The 14,733-nt window shown below is 48.4% G+C and overlaps 1 protein-coding gene across 4 annotated transcripts in view; it reads left to right on the top strand.

Moving 5' to 3' along the window:
- The first annotated feature begins 12,226 nt into the window (after positions 1–12,226).
- ELF2 (E74 like ETS transcription factor 2) overlaps positions 12,227–14,733 on the top strand; it is a 169,879-nt gene continuing 167,372 nt past the window's right edge. For 2 of the 4 annotated variants that reach the window (XM_029594444.1, XM_029594181.1), the window contains exon 1: positions 12,227–12,390. The gene's annotated coding sequence lies outside the window, so the exon portion shown is untranslated. Of the gene's footprint in view, positions 12,391–14,289; positions 14,731–14,733 lie in introns of those variants that run through there. The other 2 variants (XM_029594612.1, XM_029594351.1) reach the window with 1 other exon arrangement.

The following is a 14,733-nucleotide window of genomic DNA, read 5'->3' as shown; positions in this document are numbered from 1 at the left end:
AGTCCTGCTTCTGTGTCGTCGAGATCCGTGTCTTCTCCTGAGACTTCTCGTCCAGACACTCCCACCTGAGAATCCATGCAGCTGGGTCGGGCCCTGCTCTCTGCTGAAAAGAGGCAACGTCGCCGTATGTTGAAGTTGTGCTTGTATTGTGGCCAGAAGGGCCATTTCCTGGCACGCTGCCAGGAGCGTGCGGAAAACGCCAAAGCCTAGGAGGTCGGGAGGAGCTCCTCCTAGGCTGTGCTACAGCTCCTCAATGTACCGTGCCTGTTACCTTGGAATACCCTGGAGGATCCATCGAGACGATCACGTTCCTTGCCATAGGAATTTATACTGCGTTTCCCGCAAATCCTCATTAGTAGTAATCTCGGGAATAAAAAATCCTCATATGGCAAAGTAAACTCCTTCCATGTTTGCCATTTAATATATATGCATTGTAAGTGGGTGTCAACAGCGTAGGTGCCCAGTTCTCTATAAAAGATAGAAATACTTGGTCTGCGGGTACCTTTGCTTGTAAATAGATTAAGCAATGCCTCTGTGGGTTTGACCGTCTGCCAGTTTGTGACTGTGTACCTGCATAAAATGGCGAATCTGTAGAAAGGCATAAAAATCCGAATTGGGTATACAAAATCGCTGTTGGAGCTCAGCAAAGCTGTACAATACACAAGTGAGTGGGTGTCCCAGTCGATGTAAGTGTTTAAGACCTCCAGTGTGTCATCGTCGAAACGGGTCTTCAACCAAACCTGGTGGGGAAAAAGGGATTATTAATCAAGTGCAGCATAGGCGTGACTCCCCGTGGTTGCTGTATTTTCCCTCAGAGCTGTACCCACATGTGTCTACAAGTAACAATCAGGAGGTGGCTCTTTAGATGGGGCTGCATCTCCGACGCTTTCATATGTAACAAGGCATTTAGGGAGTGTACACCATACCAATCTTTTAATACCTGGTGTGGAATATAATGGGAAGCTTCATATATCCAGTCTTTAATATATCGTAAAGTACAAGCCACATTATATTGCTCCACATCTGGGCACCCCAGACCTCCTCTCGGACCCGGTAGCTGCAACACTGTCAAGGGGATGCAAGGCCTCCTTCCCCCTCCACACAAAAGCATGAAGTGCTTGACTGAGGCACTGGACATCGGATGAAGAAAGTCTAATGGGAAGCATTTGTAGGACATATAACCATTTAGGAAAAATTACCATTTAGTATAAATGAACCCGACCCTTTAAAGACAGCGGTAGTCCTTGCCAACGTTTTAATGTTGCTACCGTGTATCGCATCAAAGGTTGTATATTAAGCTGATATCGTCTAGGACCCTCGGTATTTTTATTCCTAAATATTTAAGGTCCCCCGAGGCCCAACACAGCGGGAGTTGCCCAGTCCAATGCTGTTGGGTAGAATTCGTGACATCCTGGGCCTCTGACTTGTCTCGGTTGATTTTGAGACCCGCAAACGAGCCAAACTGTTCCTGCATCAACAACAAGGGACCCAAAGAGGTATGTGGATGAGTCAGGAACACAAGGACATTGTCCGCAAAAGCCGCAACTTTTAAACCAATGTCGTGCCCTCTCAAAGCCGATCATATCCGGATGGGCCACAATTTTACACAATAAAGGGTCAATAGTGAGGATGTATAAGAGTGGGGAGAGCGGGCACCCTTGGCAAACTCCCCTTTGTATGAGTGCATGGTCTGAACCCGATCCATTCACAATGACCCTGGATCTAGGCTGTCTGTATAATAAGTGGATATGATTTACAAAATCTCCCTCTACCCCATATCTGTGCAGTGCAGAGAACATATATTGCCAGGAGACTCTGTCGCATGCTTTTTCCGAATCAAATCCGATTGCAAGCGCCCATCTCTCTTGTTGTCGACAGAATTGGATAGCTGATAGCAATTTGACAATATGATGCGTTGCTGTGCGGCCTTTTACAAAACCGACTTCCTGGTCCGATATCACCCTGGGAAGAACCACCGCTAGTCTTTCCGCTAGTGTTTTAACCAAAATCTTTAAATCACTATTGGGTAGGGAGATAGGGCGGTAAGATTTAGGCTTCAGTGCGTCTTTCCCAGGCTTCGGGAGAACTATTATATGTGCACTATTAAGGTCTGAAGGAAAAGAATTTTTAGCCAGACCATCTACATAGAAATTTGTTAGTGGGGAGACCAAATGAATTGTAAGCATTTTATAGAAGTCATACGAGAACCCATCGGGGCCCGGTGACTTACCAGATGCCATAGAATTAATAACAGCCAAAACGTCATATGATTGGATGGGCCTGTTCAAGAACTCCCTTTGAGAAGATGTGAGACGGGGAAGTTGCAAGTCCGAGAAAAACTCGTGCTCCAGCGTAGGGGATGGAATAGGCTCTTCCTTATACAGGGCTGCATAAAACTGACAAAACACGTCTCCAATTTCCTTTACGCCGGTAACACTTCGCCCCTGCAAATCTCTCATAGCAGGTATCAGGGTTCGTGGCTTCACCACTCGAACCAAGTTCGCCAGGGGCCGCCCCACCTTGTTCCCATATTTGAAATAGTTGTGTTGTGCCACTTGCAGAGCTTTACCGGACCTGATGTGCAGCACTGTATTAAGCTGATTAAGCAGACTAAAGTAAGTTTTACAGTTTTCGCCTGATGGGTTACCTAACAAAGCTTTACGCGCTTGTTTGGTCAGGGTATCTGATTGAAGGATTTCTCTATTTAAACATTTGAACCGTGCACTGGTGTAACCCAAGATTTCCCCTCTTAAAACGGCTTTACCTGCCTCCCAGTACTGTTGGGGGTTATCAAGATGCTGGGCATTATTTGTTTTGTAGTCCAGCCATTTCTCTGTTAAGAATTTCTGGAAGTCTTTATTCCCCCTAAGGTCCGATGGGAATCTCCACATTTTGGAGCCTGTCTGGGTCGGACCCAATGCAATGTTTAAAGAGATGGGGAGAGTGGTCAGATATTACTGGTGTTTCTATGTCTGCCCTAATGAGGAACGCCTCACTTGCCATTAATATATAATCGATTCTGGAAAAGGATCCGTGGGGATTGGAGTAAAAAGTATCCTCTTGCTCCGTCGAGTGTAAGGTCCTCCAAACATCAATCACCCCCAATTGGGTGCAGACTTCCCCTACCCCTTCTCCTCGACGGTTCGCTTGGGTCCCTCCCAATAGCGATCTGTCCAACGTTCTGTCGGCAACACAATTAAAGTCCCCTGCAATCAATAACAACCCCTCTCTGTGCATCAAGAGTACTCTGATGAGTGTGGCTAAGTACCTCTGTGGGTTGTTGGTGGGACGTAAACATTGCATATGGTTACTGTTTGGCCTTGCCAACACCCCACAACTATCACATATCTACCTTCTGGGTCAGAGACAGTGCGCGTGAGCACGAAATCCGTGGATTTACTGATTAGGATCACCACACCCGCTTTGCGATATTGGGCCTCGGCAAAGTGACAGGTACTCACCCAGCCTCTACGTAGTTTTTGGCTCTCCAAGGCATTAAGGTGAGTTTCTTGGATGCACACTATGTCACTATGTAACCGTTTTAGGTGGGTCAAGACTTTCTTCCTCTTTATGGGCGAACCCAGGACCGATGCTTTTTAATATATTTATAAATGATCTGGAAAGGAATACGATGAGTGAGGTTATCAAATTTGCAGATGACACAAAATCATTCAGAGTAGTTAAGTCACAAGCGGATTGTAATAAATTACAGGAGGACCTTGCGAAACTGGAAGATTGGGCATCCAAATGGCAGATGAAATTTAATGTGGACAAGTGCAAGGTGTTGCACATAAGGAAAAATAAACCTTGCTGTATTTACATGATGTTAAGTTCCATATTAGGAGCTACCACCAGGGGCAGATTGGCCTATCGGGGGATTGGGCATCCCCCGGTGGGCCAGTCGCGCTAGTCACGTGGTCTGCCGAGCGTGGCCATGACAGAGCTGCGCTCGGCAGACCATGTGTTATCTCCTGGGCCGGCCTGGGAGGCGAATCCCCGGGCCGGTCTTCATCGGGAATCCGCTGCTGGCTACCACCCAGGAAAAAGATCTAGGCATCTTACTGGATAATACTTTGAAATCATCGGCTCAGTGTGCTGCAGCAGTCAAAAAAGCAAACAGAATATTAGGAATTATTAGGAAGGGAAGGTTAATAAAACAGAAAATGACATGCCGCTGTATCACTCTATGGTGAGACCGCACCTTGAACACTGTATACAGTTCTGGTCGCCACATCTCAGAAAAGATATAGTTGCAATGGAGAAGGTACAGAGAAGGGCGACCAAAATAATAAAGGGGATGGAACAGCTCCCCTATGAGGAAAGGCTGAAGAGGTTAGGGCTGTTCAGCTTGGAGAAGAGACGGCTGAGGGGGAATATGATAGAGGTCTTTAAAATCATGAGAGGTCTTGAACGAATAGATGTGAATTGGTTATTTATACTTTTGGATAATCGAAGAACAAGGGGGCACTCCATGAAGTTAGCGAGGAGCACATTTAAGACTAATCGGAGAAATTTCTTTTTCACTCAACTCACAATTAAGCTCTGGAATTTGTTGCCAGAGGATGTGGTTAGTGCAGTTGGTGTAGCTGGGTTTTAACAAAGGTTTGGATAAGTTTCTGGAGGAGAAGTCCATTAACTGCTATTAATCAAGTTGACTTAAGGAATGGCCTCTGCAATTACTTGCATCAGTAGCAGGATATCTTCTTAGTGGTTGGGTACTTGCCTGGTTTGGACTCTGTTGGAAACAGGATGCTGGGCTCGATGGACCCTTGGTCTGACCCAGAATGGCAATTTCTTATGTTCTTATACTCTTCTTTCTCTAGCAGTATGTATGTGTGTGTATTTAGGAGGATCCTCCGTCTCTAGCTGTGGCAGTGTGTGTGTGTGTACGTACAGTATGTGTATGTATGAGGCTCCTCTTTTTCTAGCTGTGACAGCACGTATGTGTGTGAGAGTGAGGTTTGTTCCTCATTAGTAGTGTGTATAAGATGCTCCTCTCCCTCTGGCTGCTTTGTGTGTGTCAATGGGGCTTCGCCCTGTAGCAGTGGGTGCTGTTGGTGAGGATTGTCTCTCAGTAGTAGTGTGTATATAAGGCTCCTTTTTCTCTACCTCTGGCAGTGTGTATGAGGCTCCTCTTTCAAAAGCTGTGGCAGTGTGTATGTGAGGATCCTTTCTGTAGCAATGTGTGCCGTCAGTGAGGTTTGTCTCTTTGTAGTATGTGTATATGATGTTCCTCTTTCTCTAGCTATGGCAATGCGTGTGTATTTTTGTCAGTATGGCTTCTCTCTGTAGCAGTGTGTGCTGTCAGTGAGGTTTGCACCTCAGTAGTAGTGTGTGAATGAGATTCCTCTTACTCTGGCTGTGGCAGGGTGTGTGTATATCAGTGAGGTTTGTCTCTTTGTCTCTCAGTAGTAGTGAATGCATGAGGCTGCTCTTTCTCTAGCTGTGGCAGTATGTGTATCTCTCAGTGAGATTTGTCTCTCAGTAGTAGTAGTATGTGTGTGTCAGTGAGGTATGTGTCTTAGTAGTAGTAGTAGTAGTGTGTATGTCATAGAGGCGTGTCCCGTAGTAGTGTGTATGAGTTTTGTCTCAGTAGTAGTAGTGTATGTATGTCAGAGAGGTTTGTCTCTCAGTAATAGTAGTGTGTATGCTCTCAGTAAGGTTAGTCGCTCAGCAGTAGTAGTGTGTGCGTGCTGTCAGTGAGGTTTATCTCTCAGTAATAGTAATGTATGTATGTCCAAGAGGTGTGTTTCTCAGTAGTTGTAGTGTGTGTATGTCAGTGAGGTTTATCTCTCAGTAGTAGTAGTATGTGCGCCATCAGTGAGGTTTGTCTTTCAGTAGTAGTAATGTGTGTATGTCAGTGAGATTTGTCTCTCAGCGGTAGTGAATGTATGAGGTTGCTCTCTCTCTAGCTGTGGCAGTGTGTGTATGCCAGTGAGGTTTGTCTCAGTAGTGTGTATGTCAGTGAGATTTGTCTCACAGTAGTAGTGTGTGTATGTCAGTGAGGCTCCTCTTGTGCGTTTTTGTCAGTAGGGCTTCTCTCTGAAGCAGTGTGTGCTGTCAGTGAGCTTTGTCTCTCAGTAGTAGTGTGTGTGTCAGCGAGTCTCTTTATTCTCTAGCTGTGGCAGTGTATGTGCATGAGGCTCCTCTTTCTCTAGCTCTGGCAGTGTCAGTGAGATTTGTCTCTCAGTAATAGTGTATGCATGAGGCTGCTCTTTCTGTAGCTGTAGTAGTATGGGTATCTGTCAGTGAGGTTTGTCAGTCAGTAGCAGTAGTGTGTATATGTTAGTGAGGTTACTCTCTTAGTAATACTAGTGTGTGTATGTCAGTGAGGTTTGTCTCTCAGTAATACTAGTGTGTGTGCTGTCAGTGAGGTATGTCTCTCAGTAGTAGTAGTGTGTGTATGTCAGTGAGGTTTCTCTCATTAATACTAGTGTGTGTATGTCAGTGAGGTTTGTCTCTCAGTAATACTAGTGTGTGTATTTCAGTGAGATGTGTCTCCCAGTAGTACTGTGTTTGTATGAGGCTTCTCTTTTTCTAGGTGTGACAGTGTATGTCAGTGAGGTTTGTCTTTCAGTAGTAGTGTGTACATGAGGCTGCTCTAACTGTGACAGTGTGTGTGCTGTCTGTGAGATGTATCTTTCAGTAGTGGTGTGTGCATGATGCTCCTCTTTCTCTAGCTGTGACAGTGAGTATGTCAGTGAGGTTTGTCTTTCAGTAGTAGTGTGTGCATGATGCTCCTATTTCTCTAGCTGTGACAGTGAGTATGTCAGTGAGGTTTGTCTTTCAGTAGTAGTGTGTGCATGATGCTCCTCTTTCTCTAGCTGTGACAGTGAGTATGTCAGTGAGGTTTGTCTTTCAGTAGTAGTGTGTGCATGATGCTCCTCTTTCTCTAGCTGTGACAGTGAGTATGTCAGTGAGGTTTGTCTTTCAGTAGTAGTGTGTGCATGAGGCTCCTCTTTCTCTAGCTGTGACAGTGTGTGTGTGTGTGTGTGTGTATATGTGTCAGTGATGTTTGTGTCTCAGTAGTAATGTGTGCATGAGGCTCCTTTTTCTCTAGCTGTGACAGTGTGTGTGTGTGTGTGTGTGTATATGTTAGTTAGGTTTGTTTTTCAGTAGTAATGTGTGCATGAGGCTCCTCTTTCTCTAGCTGTGACAGTGTGTGTCTGTATGTCAGTGAGGTTTGTCTTTCAGTAGTAGTGTGTGCATGAGGCTCCTCTTTCTCTAGCTGTGACTGTGTGTGTGTGTGTGTGTGTGTCAGTTGTTTGTCTCTCAGTAGCAGTGTGTACATGAGGCTCCTCTTTCTCTAGCTGTGACAAGTTTGTGTGTATATGTCAGTGAGGTTTGTCTTTCAGTAGTAGTGTGTGCATGAGGATCCTCTTTCTCTAGCTGTGACAGTGTGTGTGTGTATGTCAGTGAGGATTGTCTTTCAGTAGTAGTGTGTGCATGAGGCTTCTCTTTCTCTAGCTGTGACAGTATGTGAGTGTGTGTATGTCAGTAAGGTTTGTCTTTCAGTAGTAGTGAGTGCATGAGGCTGCTCTTTCTCTAGCTGTGACAGTGTGTGTATGTATATGTTAGTGAGGTTTGTCTTTCAGTAGTAGTGTGTGCATGAGGCTCCTCTTTCCCTAGCTGTAGCAGTGTGTATGAGTCAGTGAGGTGTGTCTCTCCGTACTACTGTGCGTGCATGAGGCTGCTCTTTCTCTAGCTGTGATAGTGTGTGTGTGTGTGTGTGTATGTCAGTAAGGTTTATCTCTCAGAAGTAGTGTGTGCATGAGGCTCCTCTTTCTTTAGCTGTGACAGTGTGTGTGTGTGTGTGTGTGTGTGTGTATGTTTATGTTAGTGAGGTTTGTCTTTCAGTAGTAGTGTGTGCATGAGGCTGCTCTTTCTCTAGCTGTGACAGTGTGTGTGTGTGTGTGTGTGTATGTATGTATATGTCAGTGAGGTTTGTCTTTCAGTAGTAGTGTGTGCATGAGGCTCCTCTTTCTTTAGCTGTGACAGTGTGTCTGTGTGTGTATGTCAGTGATGTTTGTCTTTCAGTAGTAGTGTGTGCATGAGGCTGCTCTTTCTCTAGCTGTGACAGTGTGTGTGTGTGTGTGTGTATGTATGTATATGTCAGTGAGGTTTGTCTTTCAGTAGTAGTGTGTGCATGAGGCTCCTCTTTCCCTAGCTGTAGCAGTGTGTATGAGTCAGTGAGGTGTGTCTCTCCGTAGTACTGTGCGTGCATGAGGCTGCTCTTTCTCTAGCTGTGGCAGTGTGTGTGTATATGTCAGTGAGGTTTGTCTCTCAGTAATAGTGTGTGCATGAGGCTCCTCTTTCTCTAGCTGTGACAGTGTGTGTGTGTGTGTGTGTGTCAGTTGTTTGTCTCTCAGTAGCAGTGTGTACATGAGGCTCCTCTTTCTCTAGCTGTGACAAGTGTGTGTGTATATGTCAGTGAGGTTTGTCTTTCAGTAGTAGTGTGTGCATGAGGCTACTTTTTCTCTAGCTGTGACAGTGTGTGTGTGTGTATATGTCAGTGAGGTTTGTCTTTCAGTAGTAGTGTGTGCATGAGGCTCCTCTTTCTCTAGCTGTGACAGTGTGTGTGTGTATGTCAGTGAGGTTTGCCTTTCAGTAGTTGTGTGTGCATGAGGCTCCTCTTTCTCTAGCTGTGACAGTGTGTGTCTGTATGTCAGTGAGGTTTGTCTTTCAGTAGTAGTGTGTGCATGAGGCTCCTCTTTCTCTAGCTGTGACAGTGTGTGTCTGTATGTCAGTGAGGTTTGTCTTTCAGTAGTAGTGTGTGCATGAGGCTCCTCTTTCTCTAGCTGTGACAGTGTGTGTCTGTATGTCAGTGAGGTTTGTCTTTCAGTAGTAGTGTGTGCATGAGGCTCCTCTTTCTCTAGCTGTGACAGTGTGTGTGTGTATGTCAGTGAGGTTTGTCTTTCAGTAGTAGTGTGTGCATGAGGCTCCTTTTTCTCTAGCTGTGACAGTGTGTGTGTGTGTATATGTCAGTGAGGTTTGTCTTTCAGTAGTAGTGTGTGCATGAGGCTCCTCTTTCTCTAGCTGTGACAGTGTGTGTGTGTGTATGTCAGTGAGGTTTGTCTTTCAGTAGTAGTGTGTGCATGAGGCTCCTTTTTCTCTAGCTGTGACAGTGTGTGTGTGTGTATATGTCAGTGAGGTTTGTCTTTCAGTAGTAGTGTGTGCATGAGGCTCCTCTTTCTCTAGCTGTGACAGTGTGTGTGTGTGTATGTCAGTGAGGTTTGTCTTTCAGTAGTAGTGTGTGCATGAGGCTCCTTTTTCTCTAGCTGTGACAGTGTGTGTGTGTGTATATGTCAGTGAGGTTTGTCTTTCAGTAGTAGTGTGTGCATGAGGCTCCTCTTTCTCTAGCTGTGACAGTGTGTGTGTGTATGTCAGTGAGGTTTGTCTTTCAGTAGTAGTGTGTGCATGAGGCTCCTCTTTCTCTAGCTGTGACAGTGTGTGTGTGTGTATGTGTCAGTGATGTTTGTGTCTCAGTAGTAATGTGTGCATGAGGCTCCTCTTTCTCTAGCTGTGACAGTGTGTGTGTGTGTGTGTGTATGTGTCAGTGATGTTTGTGTCTCAGTAGTAATGTGTGCATGAGGCTCCTCTTTCTCTAGCTGTGACAGTGTGTGTGTGTATGTGTCAGTGATGTTTGTGTCTCAGTAGTAATGTGTGCATGAGGCTCCTTTTTCTCTAGCTGTGACAGTGTGTGTGTGTGTGTGTGTATATATATGTCAGTGATGTTTGTGTCTCAGTAGTAATGTGTGCATGAGGCTCCTTTTTCTCTAGCTGTGACAGTGTGTGTATGTATATGTCAGTGAGGTTTGTCTTTCAGTAGTAGTGTGTGCATGAGGCTCCTCTTTCTCTAGCTGTGACAGTGTGTGTGTGTATGTCAGTGAGGTTTGTCTTTCAGTAGTAGTGTGTGCATGAGGCTCCTCTTTCTCTAGCTGTGACAGTGTGTGTGTGTGTGTGTGTGTGTGTGTGTATGTGTCAGTGATGTTTGTGTCTCAGTAGTAATGTGTGCATGAGGCTCCTCTTTCCCTAGCTGTAGCAGTGTGTATGAGTCAGTGAGGTGTGTCTCTCCGTACTACTGTGCGTGCATGAGGCTGCTCTTTCTCTGGCTGTGGCAGTGAGTATGTCAGTGAGGTTTGTCTTTCAGTAGTAGTGTGTGCATGAGGCTCCTCTTTCTCTAGCTGTGACAGTGTGTGTCTGTATGTCAGTGAGGTTTGTCTTTCAGTAGTAGTGTGTGCATGAGGCTCCTCTTTCTCTAGCTGTGACAGTGTGTGTGTGTGTGTGTGTGTATATGTGTCAGTGATGTTTGTGTCTCAGTAGTAATGTGTGCATGAGGCTCCTCTTTCTCTAGCTGTGACAGTGTGTGTGTGTGTGTGTGTGTATATGTTAGTTAGGTTTGTTTTTCAGTAGTAATGTGTGCATGAGGCTCCTCTTTCTCTAGCTGTGACAGTGTGTGTCTGTATGTCAGTGAGGTTTGTCTTTCAGTAGTAGTGTGTGCATGAGGCTCCTCTTTCTCTAGCTGTGACAGTGTGTGTGTGTGTGTGTGTGTGTGTGTATGTGTCAGTGATGTTTGTGTCTCAGTAGTAATGTGTGCATGAGGCTCCTCTTTCTCTAGCTGTAGCAGTGTGTGTCTGTATGTCAGTGAGGTTTGTCTTTCAGTAGTAGTGTGTGCATGAGGCTCCTCTTTCCCTAGCTGTAGCAGTGTGTATGAGTCAGTGAGGTGTGTCTCTCCGTACTACTGTGCGTGCATGAGGCTGCTCTTTCTCTGGCTGTGGCAGTCTGTGCGTGTGTGTGTGTATATGTCAGTGATGTTTGTGTCTCAGTAGTAATGTGTGCATGAGGCTCCTCTTTCTCTAGCTGTGACAGTGTGTGTGTGTGTGTGTGTATGTGTCAGTGATGTTTGTGTCTCAGTAGTAATGTGTGCATGAGGCTCCTCTTTCTCTAGCTGTAGCAGTGTGTGTCTGTATGTCAGTGAGGTTTGTCTTTCAGTAGTAGTGTGTGCATGAGGCTCCTCTTTCTCTGGCTGTGACAGTGTGTGTGTGTGTATGTGTCAGTGATGTTTGTGTCTCAGTAGTAATGTGTGCATGAGGCTCCTCTTTCTCTAGCTGTGACAGTGTGTGTGTGTATGTATGTATATGTCAGTGATGTTTGTGTCTCAGTAGTAATGTGTGCATGAGGCTCCTCTTTCCCTAGCTGTAGCAGTGTGTGTGTGTATGTATGTATATGTCAGTGATGTTTGTGTCTCAGTAGTAATGTGTGCATGAGGCTCCTCTTTCCCTAGCTGTAGCAGTGTGTATGAGTCAGTGAGGTGTGTCTCTCCGTACTACTGTGCGTGCATGAGGCTGCTCTTTCTCTGGCTGTGGCAGTGTGTGTGTGTGTGTGTGTGTGTATATGTCAGTGATGTTTGTGTCTCAGTAGTAATGTGTGCATGAGGCTCCTCTTTCCCTAGCTGTAGCAGTGTGTGTGTGTGTATGTTTGTGTCAGTGATGTTTGTGTCTCAGTAGTAATGTGTGCATGAGGCTCCTCTTTCCCTAGCTGTAGCAGTGTGTATGAGTCAGTGAGGTGTGTCTCTCCGTACTACTGTGCGTGCATGAGGCTGCTCTTTCTCTAGCTGTGACAGTGTGTGTGTGTATGTCAGTGATGTTTGTCTTTCAGTAGTAGTGTGTGCATGAGGCTCCTCTTTCTCTAGCTGTGACAGTGTGTGTGTGTGTGTCAGTGAGGTTTGTCTTTCAGTAGTAGTGCGTGCATGAGGCTCCTCTTTCTCTAGCTGTGACAGTGTGTGTGTGTGTGTGTGTGTATGTGTCAGTGATGTTTGTGTCTCAGTAGTAATGTGTGCATGAGGCTCCTCTTTCCCTAGCTGTAGCAGTGTGTATGAGTCAGTGAGGTGTGTCTCTCCGTACTACTGTGCGTGCATGAGGCTGCTCTTTCTCTAGCTGTGACAGTGTGTGTGTGTGTGTGTGTGTATATGTCAGTGATGTTTGTGTCTCAGTAGTAATGTGTGCATGAGGCTCCTCTTTCTCTAGCTGTGACAGTGTGTGTGTGTGTGTGTATGTATGTATATGTCAGTGATGTTTGTGTCTCAGTAGTAGTGTGTGCATGAGGCTCCTCTTTCCCTAGCTGTAGCAGTGTGTATGAGTCAGTGAGGTGTGTCTCTCCGTACTACTGTGCGTGCATGAGGCTGCTCTTTCTCTGGCTGTGGCAGTCTGTGCGTGTGTGTGTGTCAGTGAGGCCTCTCTCTCTGTGTCACCGGCCCCCCTCCTGGTTGTCAGCGGGGCGGGGTGGAGGGAGGTCAGAGGCCGCGCTTGTTGTTCGCCGCACGGTGGAAGAGGGAGAGAGAGCAGCAGGCCGCGCCGGGCCCAGTGACTGGGAAAGACGCCGGATTTCGCGGTAAGGAGCCCGGGAGAGAGGCCGCCTTTCTCCGTGTGGTGTGCACGCTCTGTCCCAGCAGGCGGTACGCGTAGGCCGGCGCAGGCCTCCACTCTGTCCCCGGGCTGCACCCGGGCCTGGCCGGGCTCGGAGGAGATGGAAGCGCCTTCTTCCCCCCGGGGATACGGAGCGGGGGGGGGGACGGGACTGTGCCTGGTCCCGGTCCTGGGAGCGAGGGGTGACGGTGCCTGGCGCCGGTTGGCGGGGTCGGGGGTGACGGTGGGGGGGGGTCGCCGCCGTTTCATGCCCCGGGGTGTGCGAGGTGAGGTAGGATTGAGGGTCTCTGCAGCGGGTGTGTGGCGGGAGAGGCGGCCCCGGCCTGAAACCGTGGACATGTTGAAGGTAACCCTGTGCGGCTCGGGGAGGGAGTAAGCCCGCTTGCCTGCCCAGTGTGGGGAGGGTTAACTGTGCCTGGCTCAGTGTGTATATGGGGGAGGGGAGGGGGTAACCCTGCCTGGCTCGGCCCAGTGTGTGTGTGTGTGTGTGTGTATGGTGTGGGGAGTAACCCTGCCTGCCCATTGTGGGTGGGGGTGGGGGTAACCCTTCTTGGCCCAGTGTGTGCGCGCCAGTAATTCTGCCTGGCTCAGTGTGTATGTGTATGGGATGGGGGGTAGTAACCCTGCCTAGCTCACTGTGCCTGTGGGTAGAACTAACTCTGGCTCAGTGTGTGTGCATATATGGGGTGGGAGAGTAACCCTGCTTGGCCCGTGTGTGTATATGGGGGGAGTAACCTTGCCTGGCTCAGTGTAGGTATGGGAGACTAACCTTGCCTGGCCCAGTGTGCATGTAGGGGGAATTAGCTTTGCCTGGCTCAGTGTATATGTAGGTGCGTGAGTGTATGGGGAGAGGAGGAAGTAAACGTGCCTGGCCCACTGTGCCTGTGGGTAGAACTAACTCTGGCTCAGTGTGTGTGTATATGTATGGGGTGGGGGAGTAACCCTTCCTGGCCCAGTGCGTGTGTGTATGTATGGGGTGGGGGAGTAACCCTTCCTGGCCCAGTGCGTGTTGTATATATGGGGTGGTGGGGTAACCCTTCCTGGCCCAGTGCGTGTGTGTATGTATGGGGTGGGGGAGTAACCCTTCCTGGCCCAGTGCGTGTGTGTATATATGGGGTGGTGGGGTAACTCTTCCTGGCTCAGTGTGTGTGTATATGTATGGGGTGGGGGAGTAACCCTTCCTGGCCCAGTGCGTGTGTGTATGTATGGGGTGGGGGAGTAACCCTTCCTGGCCCAGTGCGTGTGTGTATATATGGGGTGGTGGGGTAACTCTTCCTGGCCCAGTGCGTGTGTGTATGTATGGGGTGGGGGAGTAACCCTTCCTGGCCCAGTGCGTGTGTGTATATATGGGGTGGTGGGGTAACCCTTCCTGGCCCAGTGTGTGCATGCATGCATGCATGGGAGTAACCCTTCTTTGTCCAGTATGCGTGCACTTGTGTGTGAGGGTAACCCTTCCTGGTCCACTGTGTGCTTGCAGGGGGTAACTTTTCCCAGCCCACTGTGTACTTGTCTGGGGGTGACCCTTCCTGGACTAGTTTGTGTGAGTGGCATGGGAGTAGCTGCCCTTGGCCCTGTGTGTGGTAACCCTGCCTGGCCCAGTGCTTTTCTCTGTGCTTGAGGGAAACCCTTCCTGGTCCAATATGTGCCTGGCTGTAACCCTGCTTGGCCCAGTGTGTGTGTGGGGGATAACGTTTCCTGGCCCAGTGTGTATCAGCAGGAAGGGTTAACCCTTCCTTGCCAGTGTATGTTGGGGGGAACCCTGCTTGGCCCTGTGTGTGTGTGTGTGGGGGGGGGGGTAACGTTTCCTTGCCCAGTGTGTATCAGCAGGTAGGGGTAACCCTGCTTGGCCCAGTGTGTGTGTGTGTGTGTGTGTGTGTGCACGTGGGGGATAACCTTGCCTGGCCTAGTGTTTGTGTGTCAGGGTAACTGGCTCAGTGTGTGTGTGAGGGAGTAACCCTTTCTGCCCAGTGTGTGCGTGTTGGGGCGGGTTATCCCTGCCTGGTCCTGTGTGGGTGGAGAACGACTCTGCCGAGTGCTGCTGGGGGCTTTTCCCCGCCGCTCTCCGGTCACCCGCGCTTCCTGCGCACCCCGAGGCTGGGTGGCTGCCAAAGCAAACCAACTCTTCTTCGCCTGCCCCCCCCCCCCCACCCACCCCTCACGTGGAGCCTCCGGTAACGGGGAGGGGACTCCTCGACCTTTCCCTGCACGCTCCCCCCCCCCCAGTCCTGTGACCGGGGGGCGCGCGCGGTTTCCCGGCTCCCCTGCCGCACTGAGCACGAGTGCAGCGCCGTGTGCTGCTCGCACGGTA

Source organism: Rhinatrema bivittatum, chromosome 1, assembly GCF_901001135.1.
Source record: "Rhinatrema bivittatum chromosome 1, aRhiBiv1.1, whole genome shotgun sequence".
In the NCBI taxonomy this organism is placed as follows: domain Eukaryota; kingdom Metazoa; phylum Chordata; class Amphibia; order Gymnophiona; family Rhinatrematidae; genus Rhinatrema; species Rhinatrema bivittatum.
The sequence above is the reverse complement of the archived record's forward strand: the minus strand, read 5'-3'. Positions and strand labels throughout refer to the sequence as shown.